The sequence below is a fragment of the Dendropsophus ebraccatus genome, chromosome 3 (assembly GCF_027789765.1).
Source record: "Dendropsophus ebraccatus isolate aDenEbr1 chromosome 3, aDenEbr1.pat, whole genome shotgun sequence".
NCBI lineage: Eukaryota > Metazoa > Chordata > Amphibia > Anura > Hylidae > Dendropsophus > Dendropsophus ebraccatus.
The window spans coordinates 83,608,554-83,630,052 of NC_091456.1; the positions used below are offsets into that span (position 1 = coordinate 83,608,554).

The 21,499-nt window shown below is 42.9% G+C and overlaps 1 protein-coding gene and 1 pseudogene across 1 annotated transcript in view; both read right to left on the minus strand.

The window, feature by feature from the left end:
- PLPPR1 (phospholipid phosphatase related 1) overlaps positions 1 to 16,139 on the minus strand; it is a 150,459-nt gene extending 134,320 nt beyond the window's left edge. Inside the window, exon 1 of the mRNA XM_069964321.1 lies at positions 16,088 to 16,139. The gene's annotated coding sequence lies outside the window, so the exon portion shown is untranslated. The remainder of the gene's footprint in view (positions 1 to 16,087) is intronic.
- On the minus strand, positions 9,100 to 9,275 carry LOC138787678 (U2 spliceosomal RNA; annotated as a pseudogene).
- Positions 16,140 to 21,499: the final 5,360 nt, after the last annotated feature.

Below are 21,499 nucleotides of genomic sequence, written 5' to 3' on the forward strand. Positions count from 1 at the left end.
CAGGGTTACTTAAGACCATAACCCTCAAGAAAACTATTAATTCAGTCCAAAATATACCAAAATAAGCAAAGATCAAGTTTAAAGAAAAAAGCTGATAATTTATACTGATAAAGCAAGTCATTACATAATAAGACACAAAGAAAGGGCTAATGGAACCTATAAGTTACCTAGCGTTGAGAACATTAGCTTTTCAGATCCTTTACAGCAGGGGTCGGGAACCTTTTCCATGTCGAGGGCCGGTCGGGCATTAATAAAATCATTTGAGGGCCGCATACCATGTGCGGCAGTTAGTAACGTTGGTTTGTAGCACCCGGGGCGAGGCAAAGTATTGTTCCCCTAGTGCTGCTGCTATTGTAGTTAACCCCCAGTGCCTGTCCCTTGTAGTCTAGTTAACCCCCCAGTCATGTCCTTGGTAGCCTAGTTAACCCCCAGTGATGCCTCTGGTAGGCCTAGTTAACCCCCACCCCCCACCCCCAGGCATGTCCCTGGTAGCCTAGTTAAACCCCAGTGATGCCTCTGGTAGGCCTAGTTAACCCCCCCCCCCCCCCCACCAGGCATGTCCCTAGTAGCCTAGTTAAACCCCAGTGATGCCTCTGGTAGGCCTAGTTAACCCCCCCAGGCATATTCCTGGTAGCTTAATTAACCCCCCAGGCATGTCCCTGGTAGCCTAGTTAACCCCCCAGTCATGTCCCTGGTAGCCTAGTTAACCCTCCCAGTCATGTCCCTGGTAGCCTAGTTAACCCCCCCAGTCATGTCCCTGGTAGCCTAGTTAACCCCCCAGTCAAGTCCCTGGTAGCCTAGTTACCCCCCCCCCCCCCAGTCATGTCCCTGTTAGCCTAGTTAACCCCCCAGTCATGTCCCTGGTAGCCTAGTTAACCCCCCAGTCATGTCCCTGGTAGCCTAGTTAACCCCCCCCCCCAGTCATGTCCCTGGTTGCCTAGTTAACCCCCCCCCCCCAGTCATGTCCCTTGTAGCCTAGTTAACCTCCCCCCAGTCATGTCCCTGGTAGCCTAGTTAATCCCCTCAGTCATGTCCCTGGTAGCCTAGTTAAACCACCCCCCCCCCCCAGTCATGTCCCTGGTAGCCTAGTTAACCCCCATCAGTCATGTCCCTGTTTCCTAGTTAAAGGGGTTGTCCGGCGCAAAAAAATTATTCACAGAATAACACACATTACAAACTTATACAACTTTGTAATGTATGTTATGTCTGTGAATGGCCCCCTTCCCCGTGTCCCACCACCCCCACCCGTGTACCCGGAAGTGTGGTGCGCTATACATACCTGTCACGTGCCGACCACGGTCTCCGATCCTCAGCAGTGACGTCTTCTTCGGGTGGCCGGCGGATCTTCCCGAGTGCCGGCCGCCCTCTGCAGCGTCATCCGAAGCTCAGCCGCGATTGGCTGAGCATAACTGTGCTCAGCCAATCGCGGCTGAGCGGCTGATGACGCGGCCGCATACATACATCATCATTTCCTGTAAGTTTGCATGCTTTTTCACAGCCAATAAACATGCAGGAGACTCTTTGGTACATCCTGCGATGACGTGGGACCCATACATGTCGATAGCAGCGATTGGTTGGCCAGATCAGATGACCCTGCCATATAAAACTGGGCGCCAGCAGTGCTCGCTTCAGACGCATGCTGTGAGAGATCAGGGACAGAGCTGCTGCTGGTCAGGGAGAGTGTCAGTGTAGGATTTAGCATTCCAGTAGGCAGGGTATATACTAGCAATACAAACAAACAGCCCTTTTCAGGGCTTAAAAGCTTTTATTAATACTATTACTAGAGACTGCTGGCTGGGAGTTGCAGGGCTGCTACCACGATTTAACCAGCACATTGTGGTGACCAGCTGCTGGCAGAAAGGGGGCATTAGGTGTTGCATACACACCCCTAAGAAGTGCTCAGTGTACTCCTTCGATTTTGGGGCTGGTGGTCCTGGTGTACTGCACTGTATAGCTGGGAGTTTTAGTGCGTCTCGCATAGAACTTACTTCACTGCTCATATTGTATTGGGGTGACAAAGTGTGTGTACAGTTGTTGCCCATCAGACAAAATAGGACAGAAACAGAACTTTGTAAAGGTTTTTTCTTATTATTGAAACTTCATAGTACATAACAGTACAACTTTAGGAAATAAATAAATTCACCACAGTGCTGTAGACGCGAGGCTTCACGCCGTGGCTGCGGCGCTCTTCATATCCTCAAGTCCATAGAGGCTCTCACCCTCCAGATGGCCGGAAGTGATGACTCACGCGACGTTTCGGGATTAACCCTTTCTCAGGCGTAATGAGATACGCCTTGATACGCCTGAGAAAGGGTTAATCCCGAAACGTCGCGTGAGTCATCACTTCCGGCCATCTGGAGGGTGAGAGCCTCTATGGACTTGAGGATATGAAGAGCGCCGCAGCCGCGGCGTGAAGACCAGCCTCGCGTCTACAGCACTGTGGTGAATTTATTTATTTCCTAAAGTTGTACTGTTATGTACTATGAAGTTTCAATAATAAGGAAAAACCTTTACAAAGTTCTGTTTCTGTCCTATTTTGTCTGTTGAGTTCATGATTGCTGGGGCTAGCGACCCAGAACGGGACAGTGTTCACACAGTGCGTCATATGGCACAGAACTGTATATACTAGAACTTGGGCAGTTGTTGCCCATACCAGATAGCACCACCTAAACTAGTGTGTACTGCACTGTATAGCTGGGAGTTGTAGTGCATCCCGCATAGAACTTACTTCACTGCTCATTGTGTTGGGGTGACAAAGTGTGTACAGTTATTGCCCATACCAGATAGCACTGTCAAGCCCCCCTAAACTAGTATGTACTGCACTGTATAGCTGGGAGTTGTAGTGCATAGAACTTACTTGACTGCTCATTGTATTGGGGTGACAGAAAGTGTGTACAGTTGTTGCCCATACCAGATAGCACCATCAAGCCCCCCCCCCCCAAACTAGTGTGTACTGCACTGTATAGCTGGGAGTTGTAGTGCATCCAGCATAGAACTTACTTCACTGTTCATTGTATTGGAGTGACAAAATGTGTACAATTGTTGCCCATACCAGATAGCACCGTCAAGCCCCCCTTAAACTAGTGTGTACTGCACTGTATAGCTGGGATTTGTAGTGCATCCTGCATAGAACTTCACTGCTCATTGTATTGGGGTGACAAAGTGTGTACAGTTGTTGCCCATACCCAGGGGCGGATTAATTTTACTATGGGCCCCAGGCTGTTCCCCAAGCTTGGGCCCCCCCCCCCCCAACCCACTGTAACTATGGCGGCACTAACTTAAGTCTTTTTCCTCCATAATGCAGCCTGTAAAGGACCTGCGGTGACATCATTGTCACGTGATAAGGTCCTTCAATATATTCTCTAATGTTACGGCATTGTCTCCTGGCTGCAGTTTTGCCCTGATTTGTGCAAAATTGCTGTAAAAAGCAGCACATTTTTTTGCAAATCATGACTGAACATAAGTCTGTTTGGGGAGCCATGGGCCCCTCAGGAGCCCAGGGCCCCGGGCTACCGCCCGAAATGGACCTATAATAGTCCGCTACTGCCCATACCAGATAGCACCGTCAAGCCCCCCCTAAACTAGTGTGTACTGCACTGTATAGCTAGGATATGTAGTGCATCCTGCATAGAACTTACTTCACTGCTCATTGTATTGGGGTGACAAAGTGTGTACAGTTGTTGCCCATACCAGATAGCACCGTCAAGCCCCCCCCTAAACTAGTGGGCACTACACTGGATTGCTTCTGTATCACTTCTAATGGTTCTCTGTGTCCTCACTGCCATGCTCTGACGTCACACTATGTCTGCGGAGGAGCGGGACTGGTTTCCGGGGGCCCGCCGATCGCGCCCCCGCCAACCAGCCTGCTGTTTTATTTTATTTTATTGGTCTAGCCGTGGCCGGGGCCTCACCGCCCCTGGTCGAGAGGCATCAAGTGTACTCTTGATGGTGAGTGAGAGCAGGCCTAGCCAGTTAGCTGTCAGCACCCGGGTTCATGTCAACTACATATCTCAGCCCCTGGACTCACTCCAATTTTTGGGTGGGCTCACTTGCTTCCTCATTCACTTGTAATGGCTCTCTGTGTGTTCAAGGCCCTGCAGTGTCTGGTCTAGTTTTGGGGAGCCTCACTAGGTGTGCCTGCCCTTGCCTCCTTTTTGCTGGGCCTTAACTGGCATCCATGTTGACTATTGCTGGGCCTTTACTGGCATCCATGTTGACTACGGCTGGGCCTGCCCTTGCCTTCTTTTTGCTGGGCCTTAAGTGGCCTCCATGTTGACTACTGCTGGGCCTTTACTGGCATCCATGTTGACTACTGTTGTGCCTGCCCTTGCCTCCATGTTGGCTACTGCTGGGCCTTTACTGGCATCCATGTTGACTACTGTTGTGCCTGCCCTTGCCTCCATGTTGGCTACTGCTGGGCCTTAACTGGCATCCATGTTGACTACTGCTGGGCTTTAACTGGCATCCATGTTGACTACTGCTGGGCCTTAACTGGCATCCATGTTGACTACTGCTGACTATTTGTGTGCCTGCCCTTGCCTCCATGTTGGCTACTGCTGGGCCTTAACTGGCATCCATGTTGACTACTGCTGACTACTGGTGTGCCTGCCCTTGCCTCCATGTTGGCTACCGCTGATCCTGCCTGGCCTCCATGTTAACTAATGTTGCTCCTGCCTGGCCTCTATGTTGGTTACTGTTGCTCCTGCCTGGCCTCCATGTTGGTTACTGTTGCTCCTGCCTAGCCTCCATGTTGGCTACTGCTGATCCCGGCAGTTCTCTGTGTGCTCAATGACATGCAGTGTTTGGCCTAATTTTGGGGAGGCTCACTTTCTTCCTCACTCACTTTTAATGGTTCTCTGTGAGCTCACTGCCATGCTAGGTTTGGTCTAATTTTTGAAAGGCTGACTGGCTACCGCTTCTACCTTGTTGACTCTGTCTTCACTGTTATGCTGTGTCAGGCTGAATTTTTGGGTGGGTCATGATAAGCTACCTCTGTTTTAATGGTTCCCTGTGTTCTCACTGCCATGCTGTGTCAGGCTGAGTTTTTGGGTGGTCCCTATGCCTACCTCTGTTTTAACCATGCTGTTGCACAGAATTAGGCATAATGGTGCCATTAGGCAGCCTCAGAGGCATGCATACATGCTGCCCCTGCTGTTTCCTGTGCATTTTCGTTGTGTTTCCATCAATTTCTGAGGTTGACAGGTTTTCACACGACCTTCTCTCTACCGAACCTGAGTCCCCTCAAAAAATGCTTGAGTCTCCCATTGACTTCAATGGGGTTCGTTACTCGAAACGAGCACTTGAGTATCGGGAGATATTCGTTTCGAGTAACGAGCACCAGAGCATTTTAGTACTCGCTCATCAGTAGTTAACATGTTTCACTTAAGTTTTCTGAAGTAGTAAATTACTATCCTCTCTGTGCATGTTGCCATGGCTTTATTCTGATCTGAAACAAAGTTCAGTCTTAGTAAAGTACTGTGCCATTTATCTTGCCAACAAGTTAATCTGTCTTTCTTATTTACTGGGTTTGAGCCAAAAGGGAACTTTAAGGAAAAGCCTAGTCAAGGGTTTACAATATTATATGCTGTTTCTACATATTTTTCAGATTGTAGCTGTAGATGTTACTTCATTGGCACAAATTATTTCAAAAGTTACCCCTCATCAGACTGTTGTCAGGTGTACCCAACCAAGCCCCTCCCAGGTTGGTAAGCAAAAGGGATTAGAAATGACTCATCACAGGGCTAAGGGAACTAAACCTCAAAGATCCATCATCAATTGTTCTATTCTAATGTCAATAAAAAGTGATCAAGTGAGCAATTTTAAACACACAAAAAAAGGTTTACATTTGTTAAAAGCAGTGAAATTAAAAAAAAGTTATATAAATTGCCTATCATTGTAATTGTACTGCCATGCCAGTTTTACCATAAGACAAACAATGCAATGACGTACCTCCCCCCTGAGGGATGATCTTCAATTCAGTTGAATTAGGATGCGGGTGCACCCGCACGCGCCTGTATCCCAATTCACAGTTGCACACAATGTAGCGTGCGTCCGGAGTGTGAACTGACATGTCTGTGTTGCCGCACAAAACTGACATTTCATTTTTTTGTGCAGCCGATTGGAATCCCGGCCAAAGCGTATACTATGGGTATGTGCTCAGGCCAGGATTCCATTTATTCACATACAACGTATCTTCTGCATAAATCATGACCGCTATTTATGCAAAACATATGTTGTGTGAACATGTCCTGAAAGCGTACATCATCTTGGGCCAAGGATAGAACATGTCACTACATTATGCATATGCATAAGTAGGCAGTTCAAAAGAAACCAGTAGGCGGATGGGCAAGCTGGTGCTCTGAGGGGCCGGAAAACATCCCCAGTGCACCAAAGGACCTAATTTACATATTTAGCATTTTAATAAATTATAAATAAATAAAGCAATGGATCGCAATGAAAGGGATATCTTTGTAATCAACATCAGAATGCCTCCAGGTGCCTAATAGCAGACTAAGGCTATGTTCACACTGCGTATATGTGTGGCCGCATATTTTCGCAGCCAGACCTATACGCGGTAAACTCCGGCCGGGGATTTACGCTACTTGCGGCCGGCTACGTACAGAGCGCGAACTTACGCCCGAAGTCTACTTACGCTTCCCGAGCGCACTACGTAGCGATCTGACAGCGGTCTTTTACTTGGAAATCTTCGTCTAGCCCTGGACACCCCACAGAACCTTTTGGATCAGCACAAAAAGCTGCAAAAATGAAGAAATCACCACTACGTACGGGACCGCATGTAACGCTACCGGCGGAAGTTACGGCATTTTCGTCCGCAAACAATGGTCTGGTTCCTTTTTTACGCCGGCGCGTACGATCCGGGCCTAAGTTTATACGTAGTGTGAACTGTGCAGCCGTACTTCGTATACTTTCCATTATACGCAAACTACGTAAGTCTCCGTCCGCTTATTTACGGAACGCGCTACAGCCGGAAACTTACGTAGTGTGAACATAGCCTAATGGTGCGTTTACACAGGCAGATTTATCTGACAGATTTTGGAAGCCAAAGCCAGGAATGGATTTGAAAAGAGAAGAAATCTCAGTCTTTCCTATATGACCCATTCCCTGTTTATGGTCTGTTCCTGGCTTTGGCTTCCAAAATCTGTCAGATAAATCTGCCTGTGTAAACACACCATAACAGGCAGGCTTAATCAGCAGAGAGCTTATTACACTGATCAATGCTATGATTAGTGTATGCAATCTGATGATTGCCTGTAAAAGTCCCCCAGGGTGACTTAAAATGTGTAAAAAATTAAATAAAATAAAACTGTTTTTTTTTTTTTTTTTGGGGGGGGGGGGTTTGCAATACCACAAAGCCCCTCCCCCAATAAAGATTAAAAAGTGATCAAAACATCTGATCTACACAAATATGGTGTTAATAAAAAGTAGAGATCATGGCACAAAAAATGACATCGCATGCACCCCAGGAGGAAAAAAACTAATACCATTATAAGAGTCACAATAGGGTTGTTTTATTTAATAATTAATTGCAAAAAAAAAAAAAAAAAAAGGATTTCATTAAAAAAATATATATATAAAGCATTAGAAAATCTGTGTAAACCTGCATATGGTTGTGTTCGGACTGACCTATAGAATTATGGTATCATGTTGCTTTTACCATGTAGTGCATTACGTAGACACAGGAACCCCCCAAAAGTTACCATATGGCATTCTTTTTTGCTATTTCACCAGTTTATATTTTCATAAATATTATTTTGGGGATCCATCATACTCTTTATGGTACAATGAAATGCGCCATTACAAAGTACACCTATTCCTGAAAATACAAGCCCTTGCATGGCCTGTAGATAGAAAAATGAAAGTGCTAGAGCTCTTAGAAGGGGGGGAGGAAAAAATGAAAGAGCAAAAATCAAAATTGGTGCAGTCCACTGGGTCATTTTGGGCCTGGTCCTCAAAGGGTTAAACTTTACAATAATCTATTGTTCTCCTTGAAATGTTTCTCTACTGGGATCTTAAAATGGCCAGCAAAATAGAACAGAATAGTGTAAGTAGGGAAAATATTTCTGTTATGATAATTTTTTCTTTTATAGTTGTTGTTTTTTTCTTTTTAAGGGAAAATTTGTAAAGAGTATAATATATAAAATCTACCTAAAATGTAAATATAAATTGATAAATGGTCTGTTAAATCACAAATAGTGCCAATGTGTCACTTTTTATCAGTGTCTCACATTTTTCCTATGATCTGCAAACAACCAAAGAATTGTAAATCTAGGTCACTGTGAGATTTGATGCATCCACAGGAAATGTGGCCTTCATATAGTAGCCCTATCCCATTCTAACAATTGTCAGAAGAAATATCTAGGCTCTAGCCTGAGTAAAACTTTAGTATTTTTGTAGAATGAATATACATGAAATATTATCCTAAAAAAATAATTGTATGTAATTGCATTGGAGCAGTTACATCCATTTCTCAATTATACAGCGGAGCCATATTCCTGAGTGGTTCTAGTGGTTGAAGCTGAACAGCATCTTTATAAGTACCATAAAAACAATTCAATTCCATATCTAACCTGACCCTGAATCAGAAGTAGACTTTAAAGTTGTTGATCCCTTATGTATTAATTTGCTTGCAAGGTGGTCATGGAATGGCTGGTTGTTCACGGTGTGTGAACATAGCCTTGGTCCCTGAAAGGTCTCAAATGCACCAGTATAACGAATGGCACATGCTAAATGGGGGTTATGTTACAGGAACTGCAGAAACTTTAAATTACAACTATGGGTGCAAAGAAAAGAGGTTTTGTAATAGTGAGTTTGGTTAATAAATAAGTATCAGACCCTGAAAGCCTGACAATACAACCAAAATAAATTTAGTGAAAAGTGAAAGTCCTGAAATTCATTTTGGAAGAATTCAATCCAAACCCAAACCTTTACAGGAGTCCCTGCAGCACTGTGTAGTTTACACTTGTATGCTCTCTAACTGTATTTTGCCTATACTCACCTGATCCCCACATTATGATCTGTCAGTTACACAGTACTGGTGTTTTCAGTGGCACTCATGTGACCAAAATTATTATTATTTTTTTTTAGTGCACTGAAAGCACTGCAATACCAGTACAATGCCTGTAGAGGATAGATCAAGCTCTTTTTCCATCTCCCTCATCTAAAAATCCATTTAATATATGGTCCCCAGATAGGGGATGTGTCAGATATTAAACTCATAAGAACAGATACTACACATGATCTTAGCCAAAAGTGATGTGACCAAAACTGTTACCCACTTGAGCAATTGCCTATATCAAGCAGAACAGAGTTGGTGGCGCTACCAAAACATAACAGAACAACATGTATGGCCTATGGTTAAAAAAGGGATATACTATAAAGCCACATGTAACAAAAAAAAAAACAATGGTTATTTGATCCCTTAATGTATATTTGATCCACCAGTTCACCAGTAATCCTTGGTAACAATGCATGTTTCTAATGAGTAATGGGTTGTGTATAATTTATCATATACTTCATATATTAAGTTTTTAGTAGTTGAAGGGGAACTATCAGCAGTTTCATGAAAATAAACCTGCCGATATCCCCCAGCAGCTCTTTACCTCATGTTGTCAGAGATGGTATTGATTCTTCTGTGTGTCCTGGCGTTCTGATGCATTTTGATTGAAGAAGATATGCAAATTGGAGTGCTTAGGAGCACTGTGGGCGTGGTCTGGGTGCCTAGAGCACCCCCCTCTACCCGCCCAGCACACTCTGCCTGCTTCGTATATTCAAATATTAATATAATGACGCTTATATGAATATGCATAGTAAGCGATGTCTGGGTGCCAAGAGTAGTCCCTTCCCGCGGCCCACCTGCCTGTTTGCCCACTATGCACATTCATACGAGTCATATGCGAAGTGACTGAAGAGGGCAGGGTGGGCTAGGTGGGCAGAGGGGGTTCGCTAGGCGCCCGACCAATGCCCACAGTGCAACTAAGCCCTCCAATTTGCATATCTTTTTCAATCAAAATGCGCCAGGGCCCACAGAAGAATCAATACCATCACTGACAACATAAAGAGCTGCTGGGGGATATGGGCAGGTTCATTTTCATGAACATGCTGACAGTTCCCCTTTAATGCCATTCATTATGGTAGATTGTTTCTGTTTTCCTTTCTCCTTAACAAACATTATTGTGATCCTATCTGACATGAATATAGTCAAGCTCTTCCATCAAAATTTTTCATGTCTTTATAAGCTCACCTCCTTCCGTGTTCATTTCTGCTTCAGTGACTGGAGAGAGAGAGTTTTTAATTTGCATTCTGAGAATTGCTCTGTTTAGACCAGGTTCTGTGTAGTTATTCGGTAAGGGGGACACTGTCTTTAACATAACTTAATGTGGTCGCAATATTGCATTATAGAGCCTCAGCTTAGCATTTAGAGTTGTGTCTGTTGACAACTGTAACCACATGCAGATGTGTAAATGTAGCTCTTGGCTATAATCCCTGGTGTATTAATAGTAAAACAATAAACATACAACTTTCCATGCAGATTAAGGACACATTCACACAACGTAAATTTTCATTAAACAACGGCTGTTATTTAATGACAGCGGTCGATCACATTAAACGCTATGAAATCCTGGCTGGAGTGTATTCACACTGTATACACTCCGGCTGGGATTCCATGCGGCCACACAAAAAACTGGCATGTCAATTTTGTGCAGTCCCTATTCATTTAATAGCGGCAGCACAAAATTGACACAGCAGACAATGTAAAGTGTGGCCCCAGCCGCACTTTACATTGTCTGCAATGGTTAATTAGAACAAGGGCACACTCGAATGTGCCCGCATTCCAATTCAAAAGAAATGAAGTTCATCCGGCCAGCACTGCAGTACTGGCTGGGCTGAACTTCACAAACAGTGGCTGTTCTATGACACGGCCATGTCACAGAACGCCTGCTGTATTACATAGAGTGAACCCAACCTAAAATTTTATGAAAACTCAGCTAACTGCATGTTGATTTTTAGCAGATTTTGCTGCACACATCAGTGATTTATCACAATAAACCATCTTAATTCCAATGAAATCTTTCTTGCTAACCATCCCTTTTCAGTGCATAGTCACTATGCGTGATCTCTCTGCCAGCACTGTACAGTATGTGCTGGAACCATGGCTGGCCTTAGTTATGTACAACTAGTGCTGTCACACAGGGTGCCAGCCTCCAGACTGCTTAGGGGGGATAGAGCTATTCGCCCATCCATATTGATAATGACAGGGCACTTACAGTGAAATGCAGTGCGCTGACAGAACAAGGAGCCATTGGCTCTTTGCCCCACCAGCCACTCTTACTGTTGCAGGGAGTGCCATGCATGCAGTCATGAGAGACTGCTCTCTTCCCCTGGACTCCAGTGACATCACACAAGCAATGCTTTTAGAGCAGGTAGGTAGAAGAGATATTGGCAGACTGCATGGGATCTATATGGAGGACGTTATTCAAGCCTGATTACTAATGGTACACATTAGTGTAATAGTACACAATTTTACACATCTACTGGTGAACATTAGTGTACTGTTAGTAAAGAGGCTTGACTGGACTGCATATTACTATGCCTGTGTATATAAATATCTGGTTTTTGAGATGTGTGTTCAGTTATTTGAATAAAGTCCACAAGGACTGACATGTTGCTTGCGGCGATGCCCTAGTTTTTTGGACTATTTGTGGAGTTCTGAGGTCATTTTCTATACATATCTAACTTATATATACTTTTGGAACCAGGTGTGACTGCTGGCATCCTACTATCCTTTTTCTGAGTGCTGCAGTGCTAGTCAGTGACAGATGCAGGGCCTTTGTAGGATGTGTGCAGGTTGTGTTAGGGTGGTATAGAGAACCATATGTGTCCCTGTTTGGTCATCCAATAAGTTAAAAAGTATGTGCAAGTTACAGGGCTGTTTTGGGCATATCATATCTACAACTACCTTCAAAATCTCTGAGCTTTTTAGTTAATGTTTTAGTGTAGCCTAACCGTAAGCTGCTTGCTTGATCACAGATTTGTTTATTGACCTCAGCAGTAAAGTGAATCTCCAGTCATTAAAGGGTTAATACGTTAGATCACTGTGGTTACTTTTAGTCACCATGGCAACTGTGAGCTGTGAGGACAATCACTTATGTCATAAAGAAGGTTTCATACAAGAAAAGCCCGCTGCCTGGATCAGTGCCATCTTGGATGCGCCAGAGGACCTAGAGCTTGACTACTTTGCTGTCCCCTATGCTTGATGTAATTTGTAGATTCTAGCAGGGGAAGAGGGGTGGTCTTCTACAGATTACCCCTTTAACCAAGTCTCCACCTTCTTGAGAGGTAGACCTGGATCTGTAAGGTACTGTACTTCCACCAAGACATTAATAAGGTGACCAGGCATCCAGTGTAATATATTTATAATCTGTTTTTGTTATATTATTGTCTGCAAATTAAATACAATGTACAAATTCTTAAACTATATTATACTGGTGTTACCCTCAAAGGAGGGGCAACTCTCCCGCCATGGTTTCTTCAAGGTTTCCTCCTTGCCTAAGTGCTGAAGAGTAACTCTTTGTGAGTTGGGGGTCTGCCATTTTTATCAGAATTGTGATTTTAAATAAAATTGTGACCATTTTCCACCTGATTACAATGTGTTGTGTCTTTATTTTGTGTTCTTAGGCTTCATTCCTTTTGTTCGGGATTTGGGGGTCCATCACATATTGCAGTCATAAATCCAGATATCTGCCTGCCAAAGAAATACCTCCTTCATTCCATCTTCAGTAGGCAACTGGCTTATATTTCTCTATGAGCTCACAATTAAAACAGGATATTAATACAAACGATTGGAAGCTTACAGCCCATTGACTTCAATACCTGCATGGACAGCGCCCCGTGGAAGAGGCTGTTTAGGACACATCACACTTTTATCTGTGTGTGTGATTATTCTATATAGCATTGGTGAAACTGTTAGTTTAAACATATTGTAGCATGCAATTCAGGGCTACAGAAAGTATAACCCTGCGTTCCCAGGTACCTGAGGGATTTTTTTTTTACTGACCGTCTAGGTAAATGGGACATACACGATACATTCCAAGTCTTGTGGAGAAATGTATACAGTTTTGTTAATTACTTCTGTTTAAAATGTTCAAACCTTCCAGTATTTATCAGGTGCTGTATATTCTTTCCAGACTGACACAGTACTCCTTGTAGCCACTCCTGTCTGTGACAGGAACTGTCCAAAGGCTTTCTATGGGGATTTGCTACTGCTCTGGACAGTTCCTTTTACAGACAGAGATGGCAGCAGAGAGTACTGTGTCAGACTGGAAAGAAAACACCAATTTCTGCAGGACATACAGCAGCTGACAAGTACTTGAAGACTTAAGATTTTTAAATAGTCATTTACAAATCTGTATAACCAGTTGATTTGGAAACATTTTTTCTCTGGAATGTTCGATCAATTATATCACATCGCAATGCAGCTTTTATTTTGCAATTTTAGCATAGCATGATTTGTCAATTACAGCTTTCCATGGATTCTTTCCTAGTGTTATATTGCTCCTGGGTAACAAATTTAAGTAGTTGTTTTATGATATGACAACTGGGGACCTAGGCAGATGTGGTGGTCTGTGAAAGTTTGGTAACAACCTCTGTGGAGCTGTGATGAAGGGTAAATTGATCATGTAAAACACTCAGTATCATGCTGTATCAAGTACAGTATATGTAAGGTAGGTATCACTATATAACTAGGCAAACGTGGAATTCAGCAGCATGAGAAATCTGTGGAATTGCAATCAGGGCAATTTTGCACAGGGGCAATGAAGCCTAAGGCCAACCCTGGCTGGAACTTCCTTGTCCTCACTGTATCCTACTATTATTACATGCTTATTGACGCAGAGAAGATCTGGACCACATACGGTATTGCTCCAAAAGAAATAATCAAATGTATGGTCAGGATGAATGTTGTACTAACATAATTATATACTATATATAGCATAATGTATAGTGCATGTGAGACAATGCAGGCAAGCAGCCTGTATGATTATGAGCACATTTGTTTTGGGAGCTTTTTGTCCTTTTTTATGATTAGAGTTACTTTAATGGTGGCTGCAGCCATAAATTAGTAAACTTAAAATTAGAACAATAAACAAAGTTTGGTAACTATGTTTGCTAACAGATATATCTGATTTTTTAGATTGTCATAGTGGACATTTTTCCTAAAATAACAACAGGAAGTGCACTCATATTGACTGTCACTTGTGACTATTTCATAAATATTGGTATTTTACCACTTTGCTGCCACATGCTGATAAAATTACCATTCACCATCATCTGCACATTTCCTGTTGTCACCTTTGCGAAATGTGTCAATCTCGATAACTGATATGAAGATACTTTGACTACTGCTCTAAATTCAGATACCTGTATGTTTTAATCTTCGTTTTATTTCCTAGTCTGGCTATATTATAGAGATAAACAAAAAATGGTACAGTATGTCTCTGAAATTATTGCCGTATAAAACAGACAAGAAGTCAAGTCTACTTCAATTCACATGAACCACATTTCTACCATATAAATATTTTATCTTGATTTGTAGAATAACCAATTCTGATATATTAGATTCCAGTCATATAACAGGACACCCGCCTGTCTAGGCATCTTAAGTGACTGTCCAATATCAGCCAGGATTTATTTTCCATAACAACTTCTTCACATTACTCCTATAGTAATTTTCTTTAATGTAATTGCTGGTAATTGACATTACAATTGCTCCCTGTGCAGAAATTACCACAGTTACTAGAATGCCTGCTTTCAATTTCCACAAATAACACATACCCCACTAGAAAAATCAATAGGCATAAGAAGATAACGTTTCTGTCCAAACATATACTACAAATTTACTAAACCCAATGTTATCATAAGAAAAGTATGATATAAATAGTGTAATGCACCATTATGCATAGTAGGTTTATAGACATTAGCACGTCTTTCTTAAGAGAAGCATACAGTGCTTGCTACTACACTCCTAAGTAGTTAGTGAGCAGCTTGGACCAACCCCCCTCTCCATTCATAGTAAACCTTTCCATTGTATGTGTCCCGGAACATGAGAGCACAGTATGTTAAAAGGAATACACAGCAGATGCTGCTCACAGGCTTTTTTGTTTGTTTGTTTTTTAATTTACTATTATTTTGGCTAAACGTGCTTAACATATACGTGAAATCGAAGTAAATGTTGCAATTCTATTATTATGACTCTATATTATTTAAATATTTAATATTTGATACTTTGTCATAAATAATAATGCTTTATACTGGAAAATTCGACATAACGTATTCAGTCACATGTTCACAAATATTCCATCCATCCATCCACCCCCTGTCATTAAAAATACAATTTCGCTGTGCAGATTGCATTCTTTCCCCTGGGAACGTGGCCACCAATGATTATTTGAAAGGAACACCAGCCTCCTGGTTTATTTCACAAGCTCTCAGATACTTTGGGGGGTAGTATTAAATAATAAGTCATCATGTCCATGAGTGACCTCAGCATCACCCTTTTTTCTATTTTCCAGCTCAGCAATTAAAAGAAAAGAGGCCTCTTGCAGGCTCCTCATGTGTCTCATGCTTTGTTTTGAAATTTCACACCGATTTTATGCATCCTCCTTACTAGTTTTCAACCTGGCTGCACATTCAATCTGTATCCTGTCTGCTGCAAATTCCACAGAGCCTGAAAAGGAAGCAGTACATGCAAATGCAGCATCTATTAATGCCAGGCTGAATTATCTGATGTTTGACAGAACATAAATCTTTGCTGGTATCCAAGGCTGCAGCATCCTGCATAATGTGGCATAGCAATAAAGGAGATGCATTGTAAGATTATTGTATGGAAACATACCCTTATTATAAAAAGCATTGCTGTTTAGAGCAATGCAGATATAATGTCAGGTGCACTGCAAATCTCCCAGTCATTCACACAGTATTTGCCGTAGGATTCTGTTTTTTTACTATCTGGGGTAAGCATCCCCTATTCAAGCATTGTTTGCTTGTCACAACATCTCATTGTGCATCTTACCTTTTTGTGCCCTTTCGCTTTCAGCCTGTGTGTCCAGCTAAGAGTCCCAATATACAGTCCAACTTGCATGAGACAAAATCCCAAATGTTGGCATTGTGATGCCAGCTCTGAGCTATAATATCCCTGTTAATTATCTGGCGATGGTGGTGCTGATGCTGAAGCTTTGTAATCCTGGATGTTTGCATCAATCATGCATTTCTCTGTCCATCTCTGTATCTGTGTTTTTCAAATACTGTAGCTCCTAGGTTTTCAGGCTTCCCCTATTCGTATTAATGGAAGGAATTAGAAAGCTACTTGCTCAGGAGAGGAGGAGGAGGAGGGGGAGTAACAAACACAAAGAGCATGCGCTAGGCAGGTCATTAGTGCCTTTCTTTCAGACACGCAAACACATCCAGTGGGTAAAGAAAAAAAATAGCTGTAAAATATAATAGACATCATCAGCTAGCTCTCAGATTTTACCAGCCCTTGTGCTCAGCATCAGCTCCAGAAATCCCTTCACCAATCTCAGATCTACTAAACTATTATTTAGCAAAAATATATAACCAAGCATTTGTATTTTAAGAAATGATGACTACAACAACTGTATCATTTTACACCTTCTACAGAGAGGATTTAGTCAAGTTAGGGGTGGATCTTTACTGAATACAAGTAGACCATATAAATAAAGGTTTATCCATTTGAAATGTATCCTCTAGTGATCCTGCTTCTCTAAGATCAGCACCTAGGACAGGGGTAAAATCAGTACTAAGCATCATATTGGTTTAAAAATCAATGTTGATTTCTTCTAGAAACAGTGATACTCTTGTACTCCATAGGCTATGTCTGATATTACAGCTCCGCTCATTTTTTTTTTTTTAACACTTTGTATATTCCAATTTATTTTTATTGTTTTAAACACACATAAAAAAGTAACAACAGTCACTGCCACCACAACATGGCAGGTGCCTCAAAATATTACAAATATTACATTAATTCCCACACCCCGTCCCTCCCCCCTTCCCTTTGGATCCCTTTGGTTTGGATAGAAATAAGGGGGTATAATATAACCTCTGTATTATATTATATTGAATGATACGATGATTACCACATCTAGACACACCTCTAATACCTTGATAGATTTTTAGCCATTGCTGATCTGACAAGACTCCTATCTCTTCATGCCATTTCGCTTGATGCCTTAAATTAACTACCTTCTTACTCAACAAAAATTTGTAAATATAGGAAATCACTTTAACTTTAAGGGACTGTTCTCTAAATTTCCCCACCAAGTAATCTTCGACCAGTACTATATCCTCTCTTTTTTTGACCTCTGATAAAGCATTATAAATTCTCCCGTAATCAAACCTCCTCCGGGAGTTGAAAATCTGCCCTTATTGGCACCCAGCTCTTGATTATGCCATTACAAATAACGTCTAACACCCCTATCATATAGTCTGGTTATCAGACCTATCTCCGAGGTTCCAAGTCGAGGGGACATCCAAATAGGAGTGAAGTGAAATACTCCCTCCACCCCAATATACTTCTTAAAAGCTTCCCATGACCGAATTCAACAAGGTCTTCCCTTCGGAGTCTTTCATGGCAAATCTACCAGCTTCCAAACACTGTATAAGATCAACTTCAGGGGTAGACCTACATTTACCTACCCAACTAACAAAATCTTTACCAGTCCCCCCTGAAATCCAAAACAATTGAGATGCCATATAATACAGTTTCACATCTGGAACCCCCAGCCCCCCCCCCCCCCCCCCCTCCTTATCGGCAAGGTTAAGACATCCAGTTTTAAACGAACCCTCTTTCTGCCCCAGATTAAATAATTTACCATTCTTTTAATGCATTTTATGAGTTTATCCCCTATCTATTGTGGAGCTGCGCTAAACTCAAATAACAGTTTGGGGAGAACAACTGTGCGCAATAACACCACCCTATCCATCTTCGAGCTGAACAACTTCTGCCAAACCTTTACTTTACTCTCTAGAGCTTTACTGACCCTAATCAGATTTAACTTATTAAAATCTTGAATCTTTCTTGAAACCTGGATGCCCAAATAACAAAACTCCCCCCCTTCTTCCAAAATTTTAACCGGAAGACTCCTAAAAAAACGCTGTTGCCCAAGGGGCATCAAAATGGATTTACTCCAATTAATTGATAGACCAGAGTACCTCCCATTCCCTTGGACCAGTTCCACTACTCTAGGTACCGCCATGTCAGGATCCTTTAAAAAAGGAAAATGTCATCTTTATACAACGTCACCCTGTCTCCCCTCCCCTCCGCCCCAAAACCTTCCAAGAACAAATCATGTCTAATCTTTATCACAAGCGGTTCAATATAAAGGGTGAAGAGGAGGGGGAGAGGGGACATCCCTGCCTGGTTCCCCTTTCAATACCAAATCCATCTGACTAAGCTCCATTAACTAGGACCTTGGCCACAGGGTCCTTATACAGAACCTTAACCATGTCAATGAAACCAGGGCCCACTCCGAAACCCCTAAGGACCTCCTATAAATAGTCCCATTCCACCCTGTCGAGCGCTTTAACAGCATCCAAAGACAGGATGGAATGGGATCCCGGGGACTCCATAACCTGGAGGTTCTCAAACAGTCTTCTGAAATTAAACATGGCCATTCGCCTTGAAATAAAACCTGTTTGGTCAGAATGAACCAATAGGGGGACCACCTTACCAAGTCTCATGCCCAAGATCTTTGCCAGCAATTTTGCATCAGTGTTGATCAGCAAAATTGGCCGATAAGACTCGGGAGGCAATTCGTCCTTGTCTTTTTTAAGTATCAAAGTAATCAGGGCTTCTCTCATTGATGGAGGCAAAAAAACGCCCTCTAAGGAGTGATTTAAGACCTCCACCAAGGGAGGGCCCAACACTCCCCTATAACTCTTGTACAGATTGTACGGCAAACCATCCAATCCAGGAGAGGTACTACCCTTTATAGCATCAAGGGCAGCATATATTTTGTCTAGTGTAACTGGGCCTTCCAAACTTTCTCTCTGGTCATCATCCAACCTGGGGAACTGAACCCCATCAAGATATTCCCGTAAATTCCCCATCTCATATCTTGCCTCTGAAGAATATAAGTCCTTAAAAGATAACTCAAATTGATTCAGGCCGGGGGCCTCCTAGTGGGGATCCTGTTGGCTCTTTCTAAACAGAAATTAGGGGAGAATTTTCCCTTGCCAAATGTATCAAAGATCCATTTGGTCAGCCACGTGTGTAAATCATTGCCCCCTTCCCCCTCCGGCAGGCCCACTAATCTTAAGTTACACCTCCTGGATCTGTCCTCCAAATCCACTAATTTCTTTTTCAAATCCTGATTCTTTTTCACAACTTCCGTAACTGTCTTTCTCATCTTGCCCGTCTCATCTTCCAAGTTACTGACACGTAGCTCTACTTCTGTGAACCGCTCCTTAAACTTGTTCATATCACTCCTAAGAAGAGAGATGTCTACTCCAATAGTCCCTACTTGGGAGGAAAGGTCACCAATAGCACTATCACATTTCTTTATAACAGATAATATCTCGACTAACCAGCTAGGCTGTTCAGTAGCCCCTGCCCTCACAAAACTCGACTCTCTACTGTCATTGTCACCTTTCCCAGTTTTTGCCGATTTAGTGCTAGGATTCGGGGAAGCAAATATTTTGTCTATCTTCCCACCACCTTTGGAATCTTTCCCCTCTTTATGAGCTGGATTGAGTTTGACCGTCATTTTGGAAAAAAGAAAAAAAAAACACAAATATAACAAAACAAATTCAGCAAAAAAAAAAAAAAAGAAGAGTATAACCACCAGACAGATATTGCCTTATACAGATCCGCTAGGATAGAAGAATTTTGTAATAAGTAAGCCAACTCAGGTTGCAGGTGGATCCGATGCAACCTTGGGGGAATATCTTGACACCATGTCCCTCCAGGGGACAAGGAAGGAGCAGAATTATTACCCACAGCAACGTTGGTAGATTAGTTCCTATGGACAATCATGCGATAGATTCTAAAGGGATCACGTTTGTTAGCAAAAAAAAAATACCTTTGGGTAACGATAATCGGCCGGATCGGCCCCATTTGGCCCGATTCGGCCGATTATGGTTCGGTGAAATAGAGAGAAAGATCAGCCGATGATCGTGTCTTTGGCTGATCGTTCATTTAGGGCCAGACCTAAAATCATCGTTCCCCCACCGCGCATCGCTACGGTTGAATAGCGGTGCGCGGCGGGCGACCGACGATTTGAGAAAAAAACAGCAGCAGCATCATCATACATTACCTGGCTGCAGGGCTTCTTCTCTGCACTGTCTTCATCCCCGGATCCCGCACGCTCTATCTTCTGAATGGACGGTCAGCTGACGGAGCGCTCAGCCAATCACAGGCCGGGACCGCCGCGGCCTGTGATTGGCTGAGTGTGGCCTGTCAGCTGACCGGCCATTCAGAAGATAAAGCGCGGGGGACCCGGGGAGGAGACGGAGCGGAGGACAAGCCCTGCAGCCAGGTAATGTATGATGCTGCAAGGGCTGCAAGGACATCGGTAATGATGTCCTTGCAGCCCTCGCTCAACGATCATCGGGCCGTGGAATAGGCCCAGTAAACGAGAGGCGATCTAGCAGATCGGCGCTCGTTTACATCGTTGATCGGGCCCTACTCGACCCGTGGAATAGGACCCTTTCCCACACTCTGAACATAGATCAGCAAGATTTACATTTAGGTCAATTAAGAGTATTGGCTTCAGTAATATGATAATAACTGGCTCTATTGAGCTCTACGAGGAGCAAGACAAGGAATCATGCAACAGAGTCTGCCAGGCATCACAATTGTTCCTCAAACCTTTCCCACACTCTGACCATAGACCAGCAAGATTTTACATTTAAATCAGTTGGGCAACGTTGGTAGGTTAGTACCTATGGGTAGTCATGCAATAGATTCTAACAGGAATCACATTTGTTAGCAACAAACCTTTCCCACACTCTGAACATAGAACAACAAGATTTACATTTAGGTCGATTAAGAGTATTGGCTTCGGTAATATGGTACTAACTAGCTCTATTGAGCTCTACGAGGATCAAGACAGACAATTATGCAACAGAGTCTGCCAAGCATCACATTTGTTCTTCAAACCTTTCCCACACTCTGAACATAGACCAGCAAGATTTGCATTTAGGTCAATTGAGTTAGTAGCTGTAGAAATATGGTAAAAAAGTAGCTCTGTTGAGCCTGCAGAGATAGTTCTGTGTAATCAGTTCTTAATGCTTTAGAGACTCAGCCCTGCTAAAAAAGCATTTTTCACATTCTGAACAGACAACAGGATGGGGGGGGGGGGGGGAAAGGGGAAAGAGGCCACGGTCATTAAGTTGAAGGCAGCACAATTGGCAGGTATGTAGTTTCAGTTTGCAGCTTAAAGTGCATCAACAAATGTTGTGAGGC